The 24,840-nt window shown below is 40.6% G+C and overlaps 1 protein-coding gene across 4 annotated transcripts in view; it reads left to right on the forward strand.

The window, feature by feature from the left end:
* Window positions 1-24,840, forward strand: part of ENOX1 (ecto-NOX disulfide-thiol exchanger 1) — a 369,768-nt gene that overhangs the window by 50,155 nt on the left and 294,773 nt on the right. The gene's annotated exons all lie outside the window — the stretch shown is intronic.

Genomic DNA, 24,840 nt, shown 5'->3' on the forward strand with positions numbered 1-24,840 from the left:
ATCCACTCCTGAGTTATTAAATTTTGCTGGAGAGTATAACCTGTCATGGTATCCAAATGTTAATCCTTTCAATGTGAAGATTTTGGATCCTTTTACATCAGAATTTAAATATGTCTCTGGTAAGGGATCTGTTCCCTACATAGCCAGTCAAACAAATATTTGCATGTTTACAACATTTTTTTTTATGTAATATGTAACAACATATTAACTGTAACTATTATTTTCAAAGTCCTGATACTCAAATATTTAGGAACACATTAAAAACTATGTATATGACTATTTTTTGGAGTTCATTCTTTCCTATTTTACTTGCTGTAGCCCATTAAAAAAAAGTTTGTTTCATATTTCTGTCACCAAATGCTGCAAAACACATTTTAAGAACCACCCCATAAATGCCCATCTCCCAGAGCCTTTGCCTACCTTTGCTGTTTTCCTTTCTCTTGACAGTAAGCCATCTTCCTCAACATCTTGTTTACAAATTGCAACTTTTCTCATGCTGCCTAGTTTTACTAGTTTTACCCAGTTTTACGTTCTCCCTCCCTTTGATAGCAGTTGCAGCGAAAGATTCAGCAGCTTGCTTGGTGAGGCCCACTTCTTCACTTTGTGCCTTGAAAGGCAGGCACGTTGGGAATCGGGCATGGGAAGTACCATGACGAGTGGAGCAAAGAGTCAAGCTATCAGAAGAGAGGGACTTCTGAAGTGGCCTCTTTGCTTCCTGAAGAGCCCTGTCATGGTGCCCTGCCTGAGAGCAGATGAGGAGTAGTGAGGAGAGAAGCTGAAACTAGGGTTGCTTATCTCCAGACTCTTCTCAGTTGCTCTGTTTTTCATGCCTCCAGCCCAGCTGTATAGCACTAATTAACCTGAGCCTTTTAATTTCTCCCGGTTGGCTTTAAATTAACTCTGTTGTCATGTTGTGTGGAGTAATCCTTCAGGCATCTGTGGGGTACACTACAATTGAAATTGTTTATGAATGCATGGGTATTTATTGTTGGGTCAGTATTTATTTCACTGTTATCATAATATTCATTATTTTGAGGGTTTTCATGTCTGTGGAAGAGCTGTAATAAGTGGGCCTTACTGCACAAACAGGGAATCAAAAGAAAAATCCCTGCTCTGTTGATGCTGCAAAGAAGTCCAGAGCTCTTTAACAGTACTCACGGCCAAAACTCCTGATGTGAAATAAAATGTGTCAAATTAGTTTGAGGAAACTTCAGATCAAAATCCTTTTGTTTACAGAGCTTTGTTTCTTGAATAGACTGTTGCTAGTTTAGATGTATTAAAATGGTATTGTTTGCCATTACTGTAGGTACAGACAGCTTTTTTCAAGGCAGGAAAATTTTTGATTTCTTGTAAATTCATTCTTAGAATAGTTTAATAGGAAAGAGTCAAGGAGAAGGTGGGATCTTTATTTCAGCCAATTAAATCTTTTGCTCAGGCTCCCATAAATCTCATTAGTATCAAAACAGTGGGACAAGTGTGTGTTTTATTTTTTTTATCACAGGTTTCTTTGTGCTGTATTTAATGGAGAGTCTAAAACTGCTATTTTATTAGTGTTGTGCAGTAATATGGTCTATAACTATAAAGCCTATTAAACACTTCATAAAGCCTTCAGGGAAACTTCTTTCAAATGTTACATTGTGTTTTTATAAGTTATAACCCTCTGGAAATTGGCTTATTATCAGTTTTCCTTCAAAGTAAAGTGTTCCAGGACAGTGGAGGATGACCTTATGTGATCTAGATTGAAAGCATCAGTGAGACTTGATGATTATCCTTGTTTTAATATTGTATATGTTAACAGTGGTTTCTTGTTAAAACACATGTAGATAGATGCAAGGCAAGCCAGAAAGACATACCTAGAAATTAAGGTTGCTGCTTGTATCACTGTAATAATAATAATTTTAAAAGTGAGGCAGTAACCACCTTATTTGTGAATTGAGTGGCAAAAACTCTAGCATAGGACAAGATAGTGTGGATACGGTGAACTTTAAATATTCAGAACATGAACTCGCTGCTTTGCATTTGTAAAATGATGGCGTGAAAGTCTAGTAGCGTACAAAAACTAATCTAGCAGTATGCCAAAGTAATTAAAGCAAAGTAAATAATCTCCAGTGTTCTTATTCCCCACAGAAATTGTTTAATATCTTATCTTTCCAAAGTAGTTTTCTGCTAATTCATGATGTCTTTGTAAGACTCTCCTTATTCAACCAATGCTGTTGTATTCCTTGGTGTGAGAATATCTCCCCTCCTGTCCTGGAGGGTCATGTGTCAGGTACTGTCCTCATTCCAAAAAAAGGTGTTTCTTCTCTATAGTGGAAATGCTGAGCATGAAGCTAACAGCTTCTCTGGTCATTTATTGTTTACTTAGTGAAAGGACTTTGAATGCCTCAAATGTAAGTGCTATATGACACTTTCTAACGTTGTCTTGGCGCTGTGGGACATATTGTTGCTGGAAACCAGGGACCTGATCCTCTTTTGGTACAAATTACAGGTAGCTCCGTTGAAGCAGTTGAAGTATAAGGCTGTTGTGAGGCAGATCAGGTTATCTGTCTGAGTTGTCCCTAAGTATTAGACCCTGTTGACCTGTGGCTCTTAAAGTTCCCTGTTAATACAGACAAGAGGCAGGAGAGATGGCATAAGACATAAATTATGTTAAAATTTTCCAGTATTCTTACATAGGAGAGCATATTTCCTTATGTATCTGTATATCCCAAAACTTATTTTTAACTGAGAAAAGTAAAGTACAAGCTGGTGCTGCGGTGCAGTGGTTTGATCTGAAACTTTTCTTTTACTTTCCTTTTTGGTGCTGATGAGCAGAATGTGCTGTGGTGTGTAGACAAGGTAAATGATACAAGACCGCAAAAGCAGATGCTATGTAATTAACGTCCTTTCTGACCAAAATAAAAAAATAATGATTTGGCTTTTTCTAAACAAAAGATCCTTCAGAGACTGCCATGAAAGTCTTTCAGTCTGAGCTGTCTGTCTATGCCACAGCTACTGTGAGAGGATCACGACCAGGGCAGTTGGAGAACTGTCAGTTCTATCACACCCCTTTATTTCCAGATAAATGTTAGTTTGTCCATGATGGATAACACCTTTCTTGGGAGCTTCCAAAAGCTATGGGGAAGCTGAATGCAGTTGAGATGAGGCTGCCAGAGCTCCATGTCCCCCAATTCAAACTGCAGCAAGGCAGGGCTGTATTCCTACAGTAGTACGCTAGTAAGTGCAAACACAGACATACACATATGCAACGTGTATATACGTCATATAGGTGGCCAGCCACAAAGATCAGCAGACACATTCAGTACCCATGCAAACGTGAACAGCAGCAATGACCACAGCCTGCTCCCCTCGCTGGCTGCTCAGGATTAAGACCTATTAGTGGTGAGTATATAATATATAAGTACGTACAGTAGGGATCCCTCCAGCAGCTGGGCTTAGATAGCCACTGTCCCCAGCATTTGGCCTCAGATATCTGGTCTCCGCTGGTGCTGGCACCTGGACATATGAGCCACCAAAGCCTCTGCTCCAGTCCAGCTGCTGGTACAAACTCCCTGACACACAGACATGGACACACGTGCACACATAGACTCCTCAGCAGCTGGCCTGCCACATGCTGTTCATCCAGTAGCTGGTCCTAGATCCCCTGGTGCCTCACTCCCAGACACAGACAGGTCTCCCCAGTCCATGCATAGACCCTCCTATCTCTCCGGCAGCTGGCTGTGAATCCCCTGCTCCCTGTGATGGCCATCTCCTCTGGTGGCATTGCCTGCGGGGACACAGCGAGGGCTCCCAGGTGAGTTCACCAGCTTGCTGTTTGCGAGCCCTCACATGGCGATGCACGTGCCCTTGGTTGGTCTGGGTGCTGGTACCCTGGGCGCAAGCTGCTCTGCGACCCTGGTCCCTCTGCAGCTGCTGTGCTTAGACCCCCCAGCCCCTGCATGCTGGTGAGAGCCCCTTGCCCAGGGGAAGAGGAAGAAATGGTGTTTAATGAGGAGACGGGACAGACTGCGTGGATCAGAATAGGGCATGGCCAGATAAGCGCAGTGACTAGCTGCCTGTTCACATGCAACTGGCCTCTTTTATCCCCTTGTCCCTCTGCTTTGCCATGTTTGTTCCTCCCTAAATCACCTCCATTACTCCTTCAACCTACATTTGGTTCCTCCCACAGACACTGAGGTCTTATACAATCCCAAAATGCCCTTCCCCTGCACCCCACAGCGTGCCCCATGCCTGCAGGCTGTGACTCCTGTCAGGCCATGGGGTGACCCAGAGAGCCTCTCCCATGGACTTCTGGTGATGGGTGTACCCCCTGGTCCCCAATGCTTAGGCTCCCCTGGTGGGTCTGGGTCTATGCTTGTATCTCCCAGGGGTTACTGGGACTCCCCAAGCTGCTAGGGTGCCTCCAGGCTCCCTGTGTGCTGCAGATGGGATGGCTCCAGTGATGGGCTTGGCGCGGAGTGGGCCTGGGAATGATTTAGGTCCCCCCCACCATTGATCCCCTGCACTCCTTTGGCTGCAGGCAGGCAGAGAGGGTTTTTATTGCAAAACGTAACACCAGGTAGTTAGACAGAGCAAGTTCAGTAGAGTAGCTTCTTTTTAATGTTTCTTGACATTAACAGCTCCATTTCTTGATTAGAATGGAAAATGAAGTTGATTATGTGTGTCTGTGGGGTGACACTGTAGTTTTGACCAGTAACTGTAAAATAAATGGGAAAGGTGACGATAAATAGTATTTTAGTTTAATTATTCCTAGAAGACCACAGTGACTCACTGCAGGGTTTTTGTTGTTATTGTTCCTACAGCTAGCAAGCAATGTTTAAAAGACTTATTCTATATATTTATGAAGGGACAGAGTGGGATGACACGGCTCTGTTTTTTTCAATGACGCTTTCTGTGAATATAGAAAAGTTGCCGTGCATATTTCTTTAGTAGCATTTCTATGTGCTTATTTTAGTTTTGGTAAATATCACAAGCTTAAGCCTGCCTATAAAACAAGTTCCATCTTTGCATGCAATCTCTGATGGAAGCTGCATTCTGAGATGCAATCTACAGATAGTGATACTTGAAGAAAATAGTGGATTTGCTTAGATAATATTGATGCTTTCATAGGGTCATTAAAAAGGATCTGCCAGAACTAACAAAAACTGTTTAGAGGGTACAAAGCAGAAGTGTTTAGTGTTAACTTTAGTTTTATTTTCCCTAGTTAGGCCACACTTGTTTCCTCCAAGGAAAACAGGACTGATTATTTTTGCTAATTAGAAATACATCACTGGTCTGAATCACATCTGTAATTAGTAGCAATATTTTAAGTAGATGTTGGAGATTTTTTCGGAGTATGACTTGCATTCTTGATTTATTATACGTGCATACGTATGTGTATCTACAGATTTAATGACCAAAAGGAACAGCTGGTTGTTTCTGAAAGCCGTTAAAGGTGCTTCATAGGCTGACATTGCTGTTCCTTCTGCTCAGGACTGAATTTGCTGCTTCTGGACAGCTCGAGTTTGTCACTGGAAAGTAAGTGAGGTTGGGAAACCAGAAAATAAACCCATGCTTTGCTCCTGTCATCCACTCAGCCCGGTAATTCACTCCACAGAAGTGTTGGTGAAAATAGCATTCCTTAGGTTGTCTCGGTTGGTTTCTTGAGACAAATAGAGAAAAAAAAATGCTCAAAGGAGGTAATGATTTTGAGGGAAGGCTTGCAGTGAAGCAGGCCTGGAAGATGGAAGAGCTGGGTTGGAACATGGCTCATGTTCCCCTGCTGCGTCCAAATTGAACCACTGAATAGGTGCAAATGTAGATGGTAGGATAAAAATGGAAACTATTCAAACCAAAAGCAATTAACTTGTATACAGATGGCTTTCTGGCATTCACAGCTGCATAGATTTTGGTTGTGTATTTTTTTAGATGTGCCGCAGAAGGTTAAAGCCTCTATACGTCCATCTCCAGCTGTTCATGCACATAAAATAGATAAGGAAATGAAGCCAAGTGAGCATTGTGTATAGCATCAGACTTGCTTGCAGAGATAGGCATCTCAAACATTAGTGCAACATCCTGTCCTGTCAAATGGCCCTCGTATCAGCCTTTTGTGAGAAGAAATTACATATTTTGCATCAAAGGAGTCACTCCAATTTCATAAAAATGAAATATGGGGAACTGCTACATACACGTCATATCTCTAGGATAAAGCCTAGAGCTGAGAACTGTGAACGGAAGTAGAAGACTGCTGAAAGTATGAAACGTGAGTTCTTCAGGCAGCTTTGGTATATCCTGGAGACTGTGTCTCTGGCAAGCCTAGGATTTAAACTGTTTCACATAGAACAAAAGGATTTAAACTGCTTCACATGTGCTTGATCCTTTATCCTGGAGTGCAAGCAATTAACTTTTAAAAAACCCCAAAGTTGTTAAGCCATGATTTTTTTTTTTTTTAAAAACAATATTTTCCATTCACGTGAACTCTACATTGATTTTCATTTTCATGTAAAACATAACAAATACTGGTTTGGGTCAATGGAAACCTAAATTTTTGTCTTGTTTCCTCACCCTTTTTAAAGATCAATTAAAAAAAAAAAAAGTCCTTGAAATATCTCATTGAAATGTCTCATTGAAATGGTCAAAATATTTAGACCAGGCTTTCCAAAACTGTGGTGTAAGTGTGTCTCTGAATATTTCAAGTTGGTACAAGGGCACCATTGCAATAGCGAACTACCACCTCATGTGCATGTGTTGGCCATGAGTTGTCATCGCTAATGGAGAAACTGCTCAAGATGCAGCCCTGGTGTAGACTTTTCTGAAGTTTGTTTGTCAGGGTCCAGCTTCCTACAGAAAAGCACCACAGCCACCACCTAGTGAAGCCCAGTGGGCTTGCAGACCATTGGAGTACCTCCCAAAGGGCCTTAGTCTTTCCTTATCACATGTACAGTATGGATCTGTATATGGATTGCTTTTAATCCCTGCCTGCTCCTGCTATGTTTGCACTGTGGTGAGTCTGCAGTTGTATGAGCCATATGCTTTCTTTTCGTACTTATTTCTTATGGAGTTCCCTTTTGGCAAGTAGATACCTGGGAAGGGATGTCAAGAGTCCATCTTGTATTCTGTTGTGAAAGGTGGGACCTAGTCTCCTTTCCACCAAAGGGAAATGAGAGGGTCCATCCCACCATTTCTAGAGGGATGTTGCACCTGTTTACTTGTTACTAATAAGACTTCTCTGTTTAATGTTCTCTGGGGTATGTGTTTCTCCCTTGATCCACTTGAAGCACTTTCTCATGGTTAATGATCAGAGTTTGCCGAGCACACAGACTCATTTCAGTGCTGTTTTTCATTATGTAAGCTATTAACGGGTCACTGCTCAGATGCTGGAAAATCTGTTTCAGGCTAATAGCGAGGTGCACAAGTGCCTCTCCATGGTATATTTGCTACCTGTGCACACGTGTTCTGGCTTGATAGTTGGTAAAAAATCCCACAGCAATATGGGAGGCAGCATCTATGTCATTAGCAGTCAATTTCTAATCAGCCTTTTATTAACACATACAACACTTCCACCTTTTCTAGGATTTTTGCACTATGTGACTGAAGGAGGGTGAGAGGAAACACATTGGTGTGCAGAGGAAGGTGTTGATAAGTAAGGAAATCAAATTCTTCCCAGAAGAAACGGCATTTTTGCAGTAGAGGAGGTAATAATGCAGGATAAGGAACTGTCTTGGAGATGCATATGAAAATGTGGCTCTCTGGCATAGAGTATTTCCCTGAAAGTCGGTAATAAGGCTGTTGAGGAAGCAGAAATTATGGAGAAAATTTAGAAGAGTAGTAGTAGTTTGACACAGGGAAGGGTTGTGGTTTAACCCCAGCCAGCAACTAAGTACCATGCAGCCGCTTGCTCATACCCCTGCCCTGCCACAGTGGGATGGGGAAGAGAGTTGGAAAAAAGGTAAAAACCTTGAGATAAAAACAGTTTACTACCTGAAATAAAGTAAAATTAACACTAATGCTACTAACAATTTATAATGATAGTAATACCAATAACTGTATGGAGAAGGGAGAAAACAAAGAGAAAGAGAAATAAAACTCAAGAAAAAAATCCCAACCAAATGAAAAAAAGAAGTGATGCACAATATAGTTGCTCACCACCCGCTGATCGATACCCAGCCAGTCCTTGTGCATCAATCCACCCCCTCTGGCCGCCTCCCCTCAGTTTATGTACTGAGGATGACATATGGTCATATGGAATAGCTCTTTGGCCAGTTGGGGCCAGCTGTCCTGGCTGTGTCCCCTCCCAGCTACTTGTGCCCCTACAGCCCTCTTGCTGGCAGGGCCTGGGAAGCTGAAGTCTTTGACTTAGTATAAAAGCTAATTAACAACAACTAAATCCACCAGTAGTTCTATCAACACCATGCTCTTACTAAATCCAAAACACAGCACTCTACCAGCTACTAGGAAGAAAACTATCTCTATGCCAACTGAAACCAGGACAGAAAGCCTTGAATAAAACATGGAAGGGGTTATTTGAGGTCTCAGGTTTTGACAACTCAAAATTATGCTGTTACAGCAGACAGTAATTACTACAGGAGCAGATCCTCCTGTTGCCTTTTCTTTGTTACACTCAGATAATGTCCTTTTGCTTACAGATGGTTGCATTCACATGCATACAGAGATTTTTAGTGTTTCCTTCTTCAGTGTACAGACAAATTGTTTGAGAATGGATGAATGAAAATCAAAGATGGGTCTGAACTTGGATTTTTTTTCTGAACTTCACTCATTTTCTAGGAGGAGAGGATCTGGAGGTGGCAGAACTTTAGAAGAAAAAAGTTCAAGGTTATTTTCTTTTTATATGCTGTTTCTGTGGCTAAAAGCCTCTAGTAGGGTTAACCTGAATTTCTAATCTTTTTAAAATTTCCATAAATTATATCTGAAAATCCTTTGGAGAGCCCAACAGGACAGCAAAGAAACAAAAACAAACAAATCAGCCCACCGTTCATGCCTTGTTTGTTTTGGAGGATGGTCTAAGTTTGGTTTGTCCTAACTAGGACAATCCTAGCAGGACCCTTCATCTGTGCAGATATTCACTGCCCAACGGGTAGAGCTGAAGATCTCTGATGGCAATACCTTTCCTTACCAGGGAGAAAATGACAAAGACAGTCTTTGGATGCGCTTACACAGGAAGGAAATATTATAGTTAATAGGTGTGCCAAGGTCTGAAAAATCTTTTTCAGCATAAAGCAGTGCAGAGACAGTTTCCCTACAAGGAAAAAGGGACACCAAGGGATTTATTGTGTTGTGGTATTTATTATGTAAGAGGTATTTGCATGGTAAAGAAAGAAAGCAGATTTTATTCAAAATAGAGAGGACAGGATGAATGATGTTAATGAAAAGCTGATTGATGGAAGCAGGAGTTTGTCTACCGCGCCACTCTGAACCCCAGCAATCATTTTATGGACATCTGAGTTAAATGATGGGTAGATTAATCCTTTGGTATGCTAAATTTGTATAGAGAGTCTGCTGTGCCAAGATGGAAGGTGAGATGAATCCAGAGCTGATCCTACAGATGTTAATTAGGTGCCTCTTCTCCCCATGCAGCTGAGAGGACAGCTTCCAAGAGCGGTTCAGACCAGCTATATTTTGCATTGCATTTTGACATTACCTGTCTCTCCCTACACTGTATGGAAATGTGATACAGCAACAGCTGGGATTTACTCCATCCACCTGTACGTCCTTCACTGGCCATCTTAGGTATCCAGTTGCCATAAGCTCCTCCTTTTGCTTCACTGAATATACAGGAGTACCTAGACAAGAGGTGGATGGTGGTTTAGATGCCTCTCTTTTTCTCAAAATACAAAGAACCTCATGATTAATTGGTGGTACTCTGATAGCTGTGATTGTTCTGTTTATTTTAGTTCTTGCTCTAATAAGACTGCTTGAATGTCTGTGTTAGTAAAGATGATTCCAAGTAGAGGCATGTGTTTTGCAGACTTTTTTAATCTGGTCCAGTTTCTCCACAGCCTTTTGTGACTAAGTCAAACCCACAGTCTGCCGAGTGTCTGCTGGGATAACAACCCACCTGCCAGACTCAATGCAATTAATAATTTCCCTATTTTTTTTATTTCAGCTAAAATCCCTAAACAACATCTAGCAGGTCCTGACAAAAGCTTGTTGGTTAGATTCAGTGTCCTGACTTCTCTTTGACATCTACTAGTGCTGTGTTGGTGGACGTAATTGGTGGACACATCATCCCAAGAAGTCCTCTACGCTGTTGCACAGCTTGAGATTACTTTGAGCCCCTTTTGTAGCAGATAGAAATTTCTTACATTAATTTAACTCTGCAAGGATCTGGGGCTTGTAAGCCACGCATTCAGAATGACACCTTCAGCTCAGGGACCGTGAAAAGCCAAGATTACATGCCCTCACTTGAAGCCTAGCAATCAAGCTGACAGCATAGAGATTGCAGTGTGATACAGTATTATCAATTAACCAGCTGTCAGGGATTTTCTGCATTTCAAAGAGGTAATGGTTGGCTAGCCGCTGCTTTCTAGGTAGTCCCTCATAATATGGTCCTGTGTCCTCTGTCTTAGGTAAAATCTAATCCTTGACCTTGCAAATGATTTGTGTTCATTCTCATTATGTGATGCATGTCTCTGAGATGAGTCAGCCACACAACTCACCATGACCAAGACAGCTGAATTTATACAGAAGATAATGATTTAGTCACTATTAGGTTTTTCTCTAATATAAGGGAAGGCAACCATATGTTAATTATTCTTCTTCAGAACAGCCCCATTAAAATTTAAACTGGTTTTATTAGTAGCAGGAAGACCTCTTTTAGTCATGTGAAAACACTCTGTAGCCAGCAGATCTCATGATCCTATGCTTGGGATGTAAATCCTTCAAAAGCTGGCTTACCGGAGTGTGCCTTTCTTTCTTAAGTAAAAGATGAGACTCTTTAGTCTTCCATATTTATTAGTCTTGATTAGTTACATTAGTTGATTAGTTAGAAAGTTCACAGTTTGTGGACAACTGGTTTCCCTTTACCTGAACTTGTAGAAGAATCTAATGCAGTGGGACCATAATATGGTATTTTAAGACTGCAGTGGGGATGGTGGTTAAAGAACCTAGGCCTTTGCTCTTGGTGAAGTTCTGAGGTATGTGCCTTTAAACTCCTATTTTTGTGTTTTAGGCAGGCTTAAGCTAAAAAATCCAACCCACCTGGGATCTAAAGGAAAACTGGAAGGATTGATTTTTTTTTTTTTTTCTTTCTCGAAAGTCGAATGACTTCATGTGCAGAAAGGGAGTATTATCTAACTGGCTGGGATCATTTCAAAATATGATATGCCTGCACTGCATGAATACATTTGACAATTTGAGGCTTAATTGAGTAATGCAATTGCACTCACAGACACTTCAACATTGTGGCAACATTAATGCACGTAAACTTGCTGGATATTTTTGTGTAGTTACAGTACATTTAAGAATCTCATTTGTAATGAATTAGTCTCTTTTTCTTCTAACTCAGGATGCCAAGCAAATTTTGATATCTTTTTGTAAGTGTTGCTAAGTTTTAAAAAGCCCTGTAATTGTTACATTTGCTGAGCGTAATGTTATGCAGTGGAGGGGCAGCCCAGGAGCATTTCAGCTTGGTAAAGATCTGAGCATGTCACCTGCTAGGTCTGAAAAACCTTAGTCCCTAGAAAATCTTGTGATACCCTGCAGAAATATATGAATACTTTTAAGATGATTATCCCCTTGTACTCACTTTTGTCCCCCTTATCCCCAAACACAAAACCATCCAAACAAAACCTTCCAAGAGTTCTCAGGATAGTAGCTTAAAATGTGCGTCTCAAAGCAAAACCAGAAAGGGGCCATTGATAGCTATCTAAGCTTAAAATTTTAGACTCAGATCCCCAAATTAGAAGATTTTAAGAACAAGGAAAGCTTTTGTCCCCAATCTTCATGCATTTTAATTTCCCATGACTTCTCTCACTCTGCGTTGAGAGTAGGTCGCAAATAATTTGATGTTGAAAAGTGCACCTTTAATTCAGAGCCTTCTCTGCATTCTCCAACTGAGATGGTTTCCTTTTGCTTACCCTAAACCAAGGACAACAGCTCCATGCTTCTTATCACTGTCCTGCTTCTTCCTTTCTGTTTCACCACCTCATTCCCTGGAGTCCTTGCTGAAGTAAGACTAATGCTAATGTACAAAATCCCAAGCCCCAAAATGCTTTTCCTGGCTTTCAATTTATTCATTTCAGTTGTATAAAAATGTATTATTTTTTTGCAGTTTCTTTCAATTTTCCATTATCTTTTCAACAGTAATGTGAGTTTGTGGCAGGACTTTATATCAGGCAGTTTTGGTTTCCTAAAATTGAGCACATTGAATCAGTGACCCTAAAAACTTCTGGTACCTGATGCTGAGTGTTACAATGCATAATACTAAACTAGAGCCAAATTACTCTTAATAGAGAAAACTGTGACCTGCTATGAAGGACAGCCTGAAATAAAGGGACCTGAAAACAGGTCTTCTCCCCTGCAGATGGTCTCCCTGGGATAGTCTTTTCCTTTGGTCATTCTTTCCAGGCTGCAGCTCTCAAATTTAACCACAGATGCCAAGAAATCTTCTTTGGAAGATGTCCATGAACAAAGCCCCTTTCTTTCTGCCACTTACAGAGCCTTGCTATGAGTTTGCTTCCCACTGATCTGTGCAGGACTGGCCATCTCTCTCCCTTTCCTGCCCATCCTCAAGGAACTCCCTATGTTGAACATACTCCATCGATAAATCATCCCTCTCTCCAGATATTTCTTTGTAAGTGCAGAAACCTGCAGTAGGAAATTATGTAGCCTTCATGGCTGCTGTCTAGCCACACATCTTCTAATAGAGCAAAGCAAAACTGGACAAAGAAATCTAGTTACTCCGCTGTAAAGCTGTGAATCTATTTTCATGTCATAGCATCTTCACTATGTTGACAGTTCTGCTAACTGCTGGAAGAAGCCATCTCTCAAACTGAGCTTTATGTAGTCCTTCCATGTGATTAGTTTTCAATGGTTGATTCTCACCCATTTAATTAAAACAGAAATAGAATATTTTTTCAGTTTTTTTCTTAATTCTTTCAACATTATACATTGGTGAAAAATTACAGCAAGGTTAGCTTTTGGTTGCAGTAACATCATTAGAAATAGCCTTCTGAGTTAAGTATAATACAACCAATTTCCTGGTGATGATTTCCTACAAGTAATTAAAAAATATTCCTTCTGCTTCTTCCTTGATCTGCCTGTCTGTGTGAGGCTTGGAAAATGCTTTAATCAGCTTTTCTGTTCCTCTGTCTCATCATACCCTGGTCTTAGTATTTGAGTTTTGCCTTTTCTTTGCTTAGGCATCAAGTGGAAAAGAACCCAAGGGCAGAAGTAGAGACTTTGTTGCTGGGTTTGTGTACAGAGCTTTGCCCAGGTTGCCCAGAATATTGCAGCATAAAAGGACCTCCTCATATCTTTAGGGCTTTCTGGTAGATGGTGTCTTCTGCCTCATGGTTATTTTGGAGTTGATAAAATGCTGCTTCATATGGGCCCTTTCCCCATCTACTCCTTTTCCTACCCCTGCCTGCTTTCCCTGTTGTGTACCTGCACCCCTGTCCATAGATCTGCCTCTTAGTCCCCAGCACCTTTCTGCTGATTATCTTTCACCTTTTATGGCATCTCAGGCTGCTTTTTGTCCAACCCCTTTGAACTGTGATGTGGAAACCAGTTTTTCTCTCAGCATACATTCATACCAATTAAAAGCAGTGGGTTGCTTCTACTAAGGCAACCTTGGTTTCAGGTGCAGGTAGACTGCAGGGATGCAGCTGCCATTTTATTGCCTTAACTCTGTCACTGTGAGTTGGAATTAGCAGCTGCATCGGTTAAAGTGTAAGTCATGTTTTATGTCTCATATTATCTTAAGAGAGAAGGAAAAATCTCAAATGTATAAGCATTTAGAAGGATTGTGTGTGGTAAAATTCTAATATTTGCTTTCCCTTAACTTCTTTGACAAAGGACAGAAGGTAGGAAAATAGTACTCTGGATTCTAATTTGGAAAGTTCATTGCAGAAGAGGAAGGAATCAAGGAGAAATTATGTGAATAATTCAGAATCAGTGGTGTAAGCTGTGAGCTGTTGATCACTGTTTTGTTCTGCAGACATAGAATTCCATCAGCATTCCTTCTTTCGAAAACCAGAAATCCTGTCTCGGCTGTTGTATGTTTAATTTAGCACTTCAAGCAACCCTCCCCCTGCGCTGCCCCCCCCCACCCCCCCCCCCACCCCCCCCCACCCCCCCTAAAAAACAAAACAAAAACCCCCCAAAAACCTCTTTGGCATGCAGATCTACTCTTCAGATGATGATCTTTTAAAATCTTTTCTAGAAAAGTTGTCCCCTGCTATACATCCTGAATACATTCTCTGTAATCTCAGACCTCTCCAGCATTACAGAATGCAACTGCTATGGGAAGAGTGGAGTTGCAATGAGTTGTAGAAAGCTAGTGTTACACTTGAAAGCACTTTCTTCAGGAAAAAAACCCAACAAATATATATTGTTAAGACAATCTAATACTCTCTGGAAAGGGGAGCCATATCCACAATTAAATTGAATGGTTGTTCCTTAAGAAGACTTCTGTTATTTGCAGCTTAAAGTGTAACAGAAAACAGACAGGATATTAACACAGACTCTCAGCAAGATAGTTTAGCTATAAAATGTCAAAGCCTCTTCAAAACTAGAGAGTTGCAGAGCTTTAAATATGAGTACCATAACTTTAGGAAAACGTTGTTATCCTATTCCTTGTAGATCAACATGTAGCAAGATTATTTCAGTGGAAGTATGTGCCTACAGGCTATTTATTTCCTGTGTTTTGTTTAACACCAATTGCCATCTGAGATCAAGAAGGCTTAACCAATTATGAGTAGCTGGTGCAGCAAAAATCATGATTGATACATTTACAACACAGAGTCGATTCTTGTGGTAATGTTATTTTATTATTAAGGAGTGGAGCAAGGGGGAGAAGGGGACATCAGGCACATGACTTTGCAACACCAAACTAACACAGTACTCTGACCACATACAGATGTTTCCTCCCTTGGTGCAATCAGTGCAAGATGCACTGCTTGCAGCATGCAGACCTCAAAGAAGAGACAGCTGTACAGTTGTTGCAAAGCGTATTTCCCTTTTCCCTTTGGCTTATTGGATTATTTTATACAGTAGAACGATAGGAATTTAAAAATGAAAAAGTGCTGTTGGGTCATCTAGTCCATCTTGCAGCTAATGCAGGATTGTTCTCTGCGGATCTTTGTCCAGTTGGCTTTCGATGTGATTGAATTTCAGCCAATTTCCTTTGGACGATTATTCCACAAGAGAATACATTTCACTATTAGGAATTTTTTCCCTGTCAACCTAAATTTTACTTTGCTCAGTCAGTATAAGCACATTACTCTTAGCTATAGTTTCCTGAAAATCCCTATTAAAAAAATCCTTAGTGTGTGTATCCTTCCAGAGCTTGTAGATAATTATCATCTTTCTCTTTCAATAGTGGCTTTAGTCAAGCTATACATATTTAGTTATTTTAATATTTTCTCATAAATCAGTCTTCCTAGATTAATGATGACTATTATTGCTGCTATTATCGAGCCAAATCTCAAATTCTTCTCTTTAAACTTCAACAAGAAAAGGTTGGGGTGAATAAAGACTTACAGATAAGATTATGGTGTCGTTGAAACCCCATCCTTTGAACCCCTATTTGTGGCTTGAGATCTGTCTGAATGCCAGCTCTCCTGAGGCAGACTTCAGCAGTAAGATTTGTGTCAACTACCTTGAGTTATCTACAGCATAAGTGCCTACATCAAAGCTACTCTCCCTAGATTGCTTTTATGATCATTGGACCCTATAGTTGGGTGCAATTCATCTAAGCTATTTTAGATATCCACATTAGGATGAGAGGAATTGAGCCCTAGAGGCACCTATTTCTCTCTCTCAATTAAGGGTAGCCCAAGGTGATAAGCTCGTATATTGACATCTGCAGTTAGTGAGACAAATCCCCCCCTAGGTGCTGAAATCTTGGAGATCAATACAGAATAGCCGTGCTGGATGGCCACCTGATTTAGATCAATCACTCTTGCTGTCCTGGACCTCAGACTTCCTTGGGTATTTAAATATAGGGTCTCTGGATGTTCAGGCATCATGGTTCAAGAAGTGAGTTTAAAGTCTTGGTTCTTTCCATGGCAATGCCACCACAGCTGGGAGACAGAAGTGGGGTGCTTTGGCGCTCGGAGAGGCTTGATGTGTTGTGAGTCCTGAGACTATTCCTAACACATCTGAGTGGCACTGAATTCAATGCAAAAGTGTGATGGTTACATTGAAAAACAGGGGGGTGGATAACACTGCCTTTTACATAGACGTAGAATCACAGAATATCTCAAGTTGTAAGGAAGCCAGGAGAAACATTGAGTCCAGCTCCCTGCTCCTCGCAAGACTGCCTAAAACGAAACCATATAACTAAGACCATCATCCAGATGCTCCTTGAACTCTGACAGGCTTGGTGCCAGTGACTGACCACACTCTCAGGGAAGAACCTTTTCCTAGCGTCCAATCTGAACTGGAGCAGGTGCAGCATTTACCTAGGGAGTTGGGGGTCTAGATGCCAGATATGTTGGTTTTCAAGTCTCTCTGGGCTGGAGAAAGTCTATGGTCAATGCCTTTCACTTTCCAAGGCCTCTAAAATGATGGCTTTTGCATGGCAGGTGCCTACTGCTCTCCACTCCTCCATCAGGTATTTGTTCTCCGCTGACAACTTAGTGCTCACAGCCCTTACTGCAGCCCTAGGCAGACGCCTGCTCAGATGCAATTCTTGCCTCTTGACTAGCCATAGGTTATAGTATGATCATTCCTGGCTTGTACTGCAGTAACTAGGAAAAGAAATCAGTATCTGCCTTTTGTTCATTAGTAAAAAAAATAAGTTAAATATGTTTTCCCAGTGGATGGTTATCTTCTGTCAGACTTTTTGACAAAATATGCTAAGCCTCCGTTCCCTATAATTTGTGTATAATATCCAGGAAAAAACTTTGTTCTAAATACCTTTGGAGGGCAAACACCAGGGAGGGAGAAGATCTGTTAAAACTGAAGGATAATATCAGCACAAGATAATATGTTTATTAATTAATCCTGAATGAATTTAGACTGAAAATTAAAAGAAATCTTTCAAACATCCTAAGAGGTGAAGTTCTGGAATAAACTCCAAGTGCAGTAGTTGAGTAGAAAACCGAAATCACTTGAAGGCAGAATTCAGTAAATTTAGGGAAGTTTTTGTGAGAATGCATAGAAGCATTTACAGAGATAAAAAAAAAATAAAAAATTAAGCATGATGCAATATGAAGTCACAGTGCTACCAAAGGGGTTAGAAAGGAGACTGGCCACTGCTCATGTGTTTGCACTATCACCTCTTTTATGTTTAATCCAGCAGTTGGTAGATTCTGCTGTTTGCTAACAGATGCCAGAGGGTTTCAGTCTGAGGTCAGTGTAAGAAGCTCCTTGCTGTTTCCAGACCTTTGAAGTGGGGTTGTCATCTGCCTTCCCAAAAAAACATTTGGGACGTTGGTCTTTCATTGTTCGTGTTAGGAAGGGATTGTGTGATGTGAGTGTGTGTCTGTGGAACAGTTATTGTCTGGTGGGTCCTCCTGGACAAAGCAAGGTAAGGAAACTAGACAAGACCCAGTTCATCCCTCTGAGTAGCATATTCTTTCAATATGACAGCCTAAGCACTGTACCCAGAAGCCTGTGCTGAAAGCTTGCCAGGCAACGGGGTTCTGCTCCTAATTCACAGTAACTGGAACAAAATGCAGCTACCCTCATTATTCATACAGACATGTAATCCTCGGAGACTACAGCCCTACCATAGCATACAATGCTTCATCTTGACACTAGCAGACAGAGTACAGGGTTGTCTGTTGGGACAGTTAACTTTGAAGCATCACGATACTGGAGATGAGAAGGACTTGTAGTAGTGTGTTGGACAGGTATTTTAGCTACCTTTCCTTAAAATTGCTCTGCTTTCCTAATACTGTTTTATCATCAATGTGGTGAACTAATTCTGCCGCTATCCTGTCTGCTAATAATCCATATCTTGATAAGCTATTCCTCATTATTTCTGACTTTTTAGAGGATGACATCTTGGTGCCTATTCTCCCCTTTCAGGAGGCATGACTGACTGCTTAGAAAGGCTTCCTAGACTCCTCTCAAGTTGTTTGATCCTTCTCCACTTCACAGCTCCAGCTTCCATATTTGCTTCTGAGACAAGAGGGGGTGTTCACCTTTCTTTTTTGTAATGATAAAAATAATGTGAGCAAACAGCTGTCAATTGCAGCTGGCCCCCATTACGATAGGTGTCCATTTCAAGGAGGACATGATGGTCCTCTTGTTTCTTCTATGGATATTTTTGACTCACCTGCGATTTCTGAGACTGGATGTTACTGGTAGCTAGTTCTGAGTGATTCCTCCTTTTATGCAGGAATGAGATGTCATAATCTTCAGATATCGTGGTGCTAAATGTTATTTAAGGACCTTCCAGGACAACTGAATGTCACGGGCATGCTGAACTTACCCATGTTGTCCTCATAGGTCTTACTTGTGAAAAAATAATGATCTATATTCAACTTACTGGAACCCCTTTTTACATACCTTATGATTATTTGAGCAGGGTTTTCCCAACAGTTGTGACTGTAGTTAAGAAAAGGAAGGGTTGGAGATTTATTGCATCTATTGTGTTCAGCTACTTACCTAGTCTTTCACTGGTATGAAATAGTGCAGCTTAGTGCTTCTGCCTTTCTTTTAAAAAAGAGGAGGAAAAAAAAAAAAGTATGTATTTCCTTATGGAGTTTCTGTTCCAACCTGTAGACTGTAATGGTGGCAGCACATTTCTGCATATCTCAGACCCTTGTAGAGATGTGGCAAAGTAGCTTAGATTCCACATTGTCAAACCAAAAGCAGTGGCTGTGTTGTGTGCTGCTTCTGCTTGTGTCAGGGCAAATGAGGACCTTTTCCCTTTAGAAGTGCCTGCCACAGTAAAGTTGCTCAATACTTTGTACTTTCACAGAAATATTTCAGGTTGAGAGTCTTTGCACCTTGGATGCTACTTTGGAGACAGACTTTAGAGCAGTGAGCCCTTTCTTGCATTTTCCCACAGGTCAGGGAAGACAGCATTTTCAGCCATTAGAAATTAGCTTTCTTTGAGTAGAAAAAGTTCTACATTCTTATAAACCTAGTTTTTCTTTTTTCAACAAGGATCATAGGTTTGTGCTAGCTAGCCAAGAAGCTAATCAAAGAAAGGATTTCACTTTCTCATCTGCTTCACTGTCCCAGAACCATTTGCTGTTATTGATCACACTGCTGTCCAGTACAAGTACTTTGTAACAGCAATGGGTGAATACCCTCGCTGCAATGGGTGGCAGGAATCTGGTAGCAGGTAAGGATGTGGAACTGGGTGGACTGGCTGTGCTTCCCACCTATTTTGTTAAAGCGGTGTGCCTCGACTCAAACACTGATGTCCCTGATGCAAAAAACCCCAAAGTAAGAGGTTAAAAAAAATGTTTTATTGCATTATCATGTAGCTCACTCCATTGCACACAGTGTGACTGTAATTTTGTCAATGATGGTGTGCAAGTTAATATCTTTTTTGAAGGTGTTTTATTAGACTGTAACTGAAATCGGTACAAAAGGCTCTTTTTCCCCCCCCCTGAAATCTATTAGATGTTGCATCTTAAGGGAGCTGTAAGAATATTGACTCCCAATAATAATAATTTCCTCCCTATTTCATGGAAAAGTTAGAATGTTTTATTTTACTTACGATAAATAGTATAATTTCATACAGGTTCAGGAGATAAGACAGGAGGTGTAAGATGAAGCTTCCTTAATTTGCCTTTATTAACTACATCAGCTGTGAATCTGTTGTCCTCAATGTACAGTCAAAAGAGGAGACATTTTTCTGTACTTGGAGCTTTATGTTATAAAGAGCAATTTTAAACTAGGGATGGTAATGATGGAACCTGAAAGAGTTACTTTGAGAAATGAGGTATAATAAAGGCAGGCTTATCATGTTCATTTATTGCCAGATTTCAGTCTTTGACTGAATGCAAAGCCAGAGGACCCACCATCTTGCAAATCTGAATTAAAAAAAAAAAAAAGTAAAAATGAGGACAGCCTGCTTTGTTAAATACTGTTAACTGGCATCTAAAAGTAATACAGTGTTAAAAATATCACCCCTTAATTGTCAGTGATATAAATCCTATTCTAGAAAAATGTTATAAACACTCTTTCTAATGTATATTTATTTGTGGAGAAATAAAAATGTTTTCCACAGTACCTGGCACATCTTGAATATTCAGTGTAACAGAATGGAAGGGGTTTTACAAGTTAATGCCTTTAAAATGAGGTCATAGTACATTTCTGACATGGTATTTCAACCTGGACGCTTTATTTTACAGTTTAGTTGATTCTAAGTGCAGAAACTGCAGTCCCGTGATGCAGAGATTTGAGAACCCTGCACTAAGTGCTGCCCAACTCTAGTCATTTTGCCTTAAGACACTGAGCAAAACTTGCACCTAGTTTTGACAATAACAGCAATTACTTGTGTAGTCACATGAAACTTATAATGGATGATATAAAGAGTTGAAACTGTTTGTCTGTTAGACTATTACATCAGGGATTCTTCTCTTAGCATAACATAATGAACCACCCAAGAAAGAGTTAGAGAGTATTGTGATTTTTTTTCCCGTTTTGTGGTCCCAGCATGAGAGTTCCTTTGATTTGCTATGAAAACTTGGATTCTGTAGAATGGGATGGACACCTCCAGCTGGAGAGTTGTAGAACTAATAAGGAGCATGTAAAAGAACTGGCAAACTGCACCCTGGACCTTATCCATTACAGGCTCCAGAGGAATGTGGCTGAAGGGAAGGTGAAGAGGCCAGCCAATTTCTGTATCCATAGCCTGTGGATTACTGGGGGTCCTGAAGGTATAAGAAGGTTGTCGAAAATTATGAACTATCAAGTATCAGTTTTATGTTGGTACACATGATGGTCTGAGGACTTTATTTCAAAGGATGAGTAGCACCTCTACTGAAAAACAGAGCGCAGAAGCAGTGATATAATCCATCTCAGACACAAGGCATCACTAGCGGTGCCTAGGCTCCTCTGGCAGATGTTTTCAGGGGAAAAAAGGTCTTGAAAGGGAGATAATGATGGTACATCACAGTCCTCTCTCTTTCACACCTGCCCAGCCTAGTAAAGGCAAGATCCAGAAACTCTGTACCTTCTAGTTTCTGATGTACTTAGTATGCCGTGTTCTTTTCCTTGGTTTTTTTTTGTTGGTTGGGTTTTTTTTCCCAAGAAAAAAAGAGTTCTATTTGTTTTTCCATAAATTCATAAAGGCTGATTGTGCATTTCAGCTTCTTAGAAAAACACTGAAAATGTGTTTTTATGATTTTCTTTAAAGTAAGTTGGTGAAAAGAACTTTAAGTTGTCAGAGGGAAAAAAAGCTCTAGAAAATGTTCGTTTTTTTCATCGAAAATCATTTTAGCTCATAAGCCATTCTTTCCCTATCTTGATGAAAAGAAAACGATCAGATCTCTAGATCAATAATGTTGAAAACAGCAATAGCAGTGATCATCCTGGATGTATGTTGTTTTCTGATGTGCTGTCATATCTGAGCAGTTCCTCATGCTGTAAATATCAGCCTGACTTAACACCCAGGCTTCAACCTCCCATCAAGCAATGGCAAGAAAAAAAAAAAAAATGGGGCTGTTTAAATGCAGCAAGGCTTGGAAACAACAAATTTTTTTTTAAATGCCAGTGTGTCAAAACATTGAAGGAAAATATTGAAGTGTACCAGTGTGCTTCCAGTTTGTCTCTTGCTGAATGCTTTTTCTATTGAATAATTACATCATCTAGGGTCTAAAGCAGTGGTTCATTGTACGTAATACATTTCTGTCATGCCACAAGGCATTAAAAAAAAAGAGATTGAAATTATCTGGAGGAAACCAAATCACTTTATTTCGAAGACAAATTGGATTGATCTGTCTTACCATTCTCCATAGATTTCATAAGCACATTACTTGTTGAAGTGGTATCAGACATTTTATATATTATAGCAATTTGCATACGTTCATTAAGCTGTGCTTTGTAAAGCTTTCTGACAGGGGCATTTGATGAATCCTTCGTGAACTGCATTGTTTCCTTACGCGGAGCAATCTGTTAAATCATGCCTTTGTCCTTCAGTTTGTCAGAATCAGCAAATGAAGCAGATGTTAATAACTGTGGGAGGGTTTGGGGTTTTTTTCGGTGTTTGCAGAATATGGGATAACTGTGAAGGGCATGATGCGTTTGTGAAGGCGACAGCTGGTGTTATTAAAGAGAGAAAGTGTATTACAAATAAAAACTTTCCCTGGTATCTTTTAGCAACTCTGTGAGTTTTTTTGGAACCATCTGATGGGTGGTCATTTCTAAAATAAACACTGCTAATGTTATGTGCAGCAAATCGTGTGCTCATACTTACATACAATTGGTCTTATCTTTGGCTGCAAACTTTCTGTTGCAGAACTATCTCAGCCATGCAGTAATTCATAATGTTTCTCTATAAATATGTCATAAGAATTTCTCAGGTCAACAATCCCTTGAGACATGTCTTTGAGCGATATCATTTCATGCGTTATCACATTAGTAGAACTTTACACCCGGTTAGTGTTTTGAAGGTTACCTTTATGACACAAGTTTCGCTGGACCTGACAGTTCAGTTCCTGGAATATACAACCTGTTGTGAAGGTCATTTGACTGATGTTACAGCCAGGGAACAGCGTTCATTTAGGTGGTTAATGTGCTTCAACTGATGGGTGGTGACTCCTGTCAAGGTGTGGTAACATGAGTGTTCGTAGTCAATGGTAGAGGCCTTGCAAGTGAAGAGAAAACGGGCAGCCATAGAAGCAGATAAGAGATAAGAGGGATAAGTCAGAGGGGAAAGCGTAGCCTAGGGAATGCCTCAAGAGGGGCAGCAGAGATGGAGGTGCTGATCTCTCTCTCTGGTGACCAGTGACAGGTCACAAGTAAATGGAATGAAGCTCCATCAGGGAACGTTCAGATTGGACGTTAGGAAAAGGTTCTTCACTGAGAGGTGGTTGATCGCTGGAACAGGCTCCCCAGGGAAGTGGTCACAGCACCAAGCCTGTCAGAGTTCAAGGAGCATCTGGATGACACTCTTAGTCTTATGGTTTGCTTTTAGGTAGTCCTGCGAGGAGCAAGGGAGTTGGACTTGATAACCCTTATGGGCCCCTTCCAACTCAAGGTGTTCTATGAGCTTATGATTCCATGTGGAAAAGGTGTTACAAGGCTAACTGATGAAGAAGGACGTGGAGGAAAAATGGAGCGTGTAACTATGTAAAAAAAAGGGTAAACTATGGCCGCCCTCAGATCTTGCAGATTTTTATTGATATTACCTAGTAAATAACTCCTACTCCTTTTAGAGATGATATTTGGCTGATTTTCACATTAACTTTAATGGCATTCTCTTTGTGATTTCTCTACACCTTATTGTGGAAATCTCTTTTGCAGAATTGAGTAGGAGATGTAACGGGCAGAGATGTAGTGGTGTTACTCGCGCCTCTGTGATGGAATCTGAGCTTCTGAGTCTGGCTTGTCTGTGGTTGATATCAACAGCAGGAATGGCAACATAGTGCATAGCATAAATAATCCTAGAAGTTGTCGTTTTTGTAGAGATTCCCTGAAAATACGTAGAGAAGACCAGTGAGGAATTTCTGTAGTTGTTGTTTTTACACATGAAAGTCGGCAACAGTTACAAATCAACAAACTGTTGCTTTTGTAAGAATTGATATAATCTTTCATGCAGTTGCTAGATAAAAATTTCTACTGCTTCTGTTTCTCAGAGTGAGCCTTATCTTTCTGTCTGGTTATCTTGCAAAAAATGAGCAGTGACATAATTATCCATGCTGATATTTACATTTTGTCTCTCTGCTTGAAAATTACCAGCTCACAGAAGGGAACAGAGGGAGTCTAGGAGTCCTTTGGTCGGCTGAGCCTTGGGAGAAGAAAATGCCTGCTCTTCAGCTGGAGCACATAGGTGCTCCCAGCCAGGTCACCACTGATGCATAGTGGATATAGGCTGTTCTATGACCGATTTGTCTTAACTCTGCTGGGGTGATTAACTTTGCCTACACTGGGAATCATGTGGTGCATACTAGTAGTGCAGCTGCAGGCAAAAGCTGAGGCAAAATTATTGGGAAAGGAAAGAGGCAAAACTTTTTCTAGTGTGGAATCTTAATTATTACTTTTTTTTAAGAGCTGTGGCTGTGTGGCTGCACCCTGTGAAATGGTGTTTCCTGCTGCAGATTTCAAAGATGCTAGTGGTGACTCAGAAATACTCAATATAGCATGTACTCATGATGGTGAAGCTGATGTGGTCATCTCAGAAGTCATTGTCCGGAACAAAGATCGGACCAAGTGCATTTGGACATGAACAATTTTTTCCTCTCCCCCCCCCCCCCCCCCCCAACTTTGTGTCTGTACTCAGTCTGCCAAGCCTGTTTCTTTCTCCCAATGCATCCTCCTCCCCTTTTCTACTTTCCGAAGCATGTTAGACTTATGAAATGCATTACATTCAGGGTCACTGTGTGAGAATCATCAGCAAAATTTAGAGATTCTGGGACTGATTGTGATTAGGTGTTACCTTTTTTTAAGCATTTGTGTATGTCTAGAATTTCATACTTGTAGCAGAACTGCGCATGTTCAGCGTTTCTAGACAATAAAGAGGTAATGCCCATAATGATATCCTTGATTTTT

This window comes from Falco biarmicus, chromosome 2 (assembly GCF_023638135.1).
Source record: "Falco biarmicus isolate bFalBia1 chromosome 2, bFalBia1.pri, whole genome shotgun sequence".
Classification (NCBI taxonomy): Eukaryota; Metazoa; Chordata; class Aves; order Falconiformes; family Falconidae; genus Falco; species Falco biarmicus.